Source organism: Arachis ipaensis, chromosome B03 (genome assembly GCF_000816755.2).
Source record: "Arachis ipaensis cultivar K30076 chromosome B03, Araip1.1, whole genome shotgun sequence".
NCBI lineage: Eukaryota > Viridiplantae > Streptophyta > Magnoliopsida > Fabales > Fabaceae > Arachis > Arachis ipaensis.
The window spans coordinates 9,807,329-9,810,311 of NC_029787.2; positions in this window are offsets into that span (position 1 = coordinate 9,807,329).

Sequence of the window (2,983 nt, forward strand, 5' to 3'; positions counted from 1 at the left end):
AATACTAACTACTAACATGAAAAACCAGTGTGCTAAACTATGAAGGCACAACAATGACAAGCTTTACTCATACCAAATAAAAAAGAAAAGTTACAATTGACAATTGCAATCAGTCAATAAGGATAAAACAAGACACATAGGAAATCCTAATTCTCTTATTTTGTTTAACTATGGATAAAACAATCGCATATTCTTCCTTCTTAAAGTAAACGTTTAATGTTTTGTATCTACATCCTCGGTAGCTTGCTCCTACTAGTGCACCTGTCTTTTCACCTCAACTGTATTGCTTCGTACTGCATCGTTCCTGAAGATGGTACGGATAGAGGGGTGAGAAACAAAAGTTTCTCAGTAGTTTTTATCTATATGGTGTCATCGTATCCATCCCCAGCCACTCCGAGTTTTTTTAAAATAAAAACAGTGATGATGCAATGTTGTTCAATTATTATTTTCAAAAGTCTTGATTAGTCGGAGTGGTGTGACTTTTAGATGCTTCTCGTTTACTTATGTTATGACATGTGTAATGCATACAAAATGCCTATAGCGTTAAAACATATAAATGTAAACTCATAAACCTTGGTATGATATTCTCATAGGCCATAAAGCAAGGCAAAATAAATAATAAACAAGAGAAGAATAGTAACATTGCCATAGGTAAGTCAAACAAAATAGATCTGAATAAAATAAAGACCTTAAACAGTATCATACATCATACAAAAAGGAACTTTGGATAAAAGAATGATCTTTGAATGCAATAATAAACATAATCATAAATCAAAAAGATAAAAGAAGAACAATCATGATCACACTTTTCATTGTACTTTTCATTACTTTTTCTCGTAGCTTTTATGGAAGGTATTGAGCTCAAACCGGTATAAAAAGTGGGAATCCCCTTCCCTTACCGAAGGTTCTTATCCCAAACGTTTTGGCGATCACCTTCCCTTACCGAAGGATCATTCCCTCAGTTCAATTTACAATCAATATTATTTAGACATACACAAGAAAAGAGTTATATCAACAAATATATCTTATTATATAAAATTGATGGGAGTCCCCTTCCCTTACCGAAGGTTCCCAAAAGTTTGCCGATCACCTTCCCTTACCGAATGATCATCTCGATTCGATCACCTTCCCTTACCGAAGGATCATCTCGATTATCTTGTCTTTGGGGGTCACCTTCCCTTACCGAAGGATCATTCCCTCAGTTCTTTAATGCACATAAGATTGTTATTATAATACATAATGCGTATGAAGGAAAGAGACATTCTACCATGACATGCAAATAAAGCTAACATCAATGTTCGAAAACATTTAAAACATGACATATAAAAATTAGCACAAAAACCCCTTACCTCGAGTGAAGTTCCGCTAGGTATTCCGATGCAAATAGATGCGCTTTGTTAGTGAAGAGAGACTTGTTTCATGGCTAGACTTTGTGTATACTAGAATGTTTTGTATAGAAAAAGGGTATATAATGAGAAAGGAAGGATCAAATAGCTCTCGGGCATGTGCAGATTATGTTAGGAGGCATTTAGGTGAAATCTTCAATCTGGATCGTCACTTTGTGAGCCCTATAACTTTTTCTACGTTTGGAATTTGGAATTAGCTATTAGAGACAAATTTATAGAGAATTGAATGAGCTTTAAAACGAATCTTAAACAAAGTAAATTGGATAACCACATCTTGAGATATTCCCGAAATACTGTTAGTATATCAGGCTGGCTGATAAGAGCGCGATTTTCTACTCTGAACTCGTAACCGATTTATCTATCTAATTTAATTTGAATTTGATTTTATACTGAACTTAAGGGATAGATTTGATTTTATACTGAACTTAAGGAATAGAGCTAGTATTCTTATCTTTTCATATAACTAAATATCATTCAAATCTAATAAATGTAGAATTAATTATGACTATATTTTAAAAGGTTGTTTTATTGTCGGTTAGAGATTTACTACCACTAGTGCTTTCATATGTTTAAATTTTAAATTCAAATCTTAAATCATTACCATTTTAATTAATTAATTAGTTATTAAATAATGATTTGATTCAAAAAGTTGGGATGTTACACTGCTTAGGTTAGATTGGTATATTACTAAATATGTGGATTTAATAGAAAAAATTCATATACCTGAGGGGATCCAACAAATCATATCATCTTCTAAATTCCATTGGAGTGCTTTAATTGATTTTATCATAACGATAGTTTCACTAGGTAGAATTTGGTTTAGAGTGCTAAACTTCTAGGTATCGTCACCTACCCTCCAAATTAGGTGAGGTGTGAATTCATTCCATATTTTAACGATACCTTTCCACATATTAGAGCTACTGTTTTTCAGTTTTACTTTAGGCACCAATGCTTCCCTGCAGCCATACTTAGGCTTGGTTTGGTAAAGCTTTTCGAAGAGGTGTTTGTACTTTTTAAAAGCTCAACCTTCTCATTTTGTGTTTAGTAAATCAAAAAGACCATGTGCTTGTGCTTGCAGCTTTTAAAAGATCGGGGTACTTTCGAAAGCACCTAAGATAGAGCTTTTCAAAGTTGGCTTGTGTTTTTTCAAAATTTAAAAGTCTAATATAACCTCATATGTTAACTAATTTTCAAATTTAATACTTATATTTATGTCTATTATAGTATTTTTAAATTTTAAAAGCTATTTTACCAAACGCAATTGATGTTGCTTGTGTTTATTGAAAGCTATTTTTTATTTGATTTACCAAACATAAATGTTACAACTTTTAAAAAGCCATCTTTTAAAAGTTAACTTTTATAAGGTACTTTTGAAAAGTAAATGCATTACCAAACTAAGTCTTACTACGAAGTACTTTTACCCAAAGAGATTCTTTATTGATCAACTCTCAAATTCTAAATACTAATATAAAGATAGATATAAAATTAGTCAGTACTACTATAATAATATTTTAATTTAACAAAATAAAAATAACAATTCATAAACTATATCCAAAAATTAATTTCAAAGTTTGAGT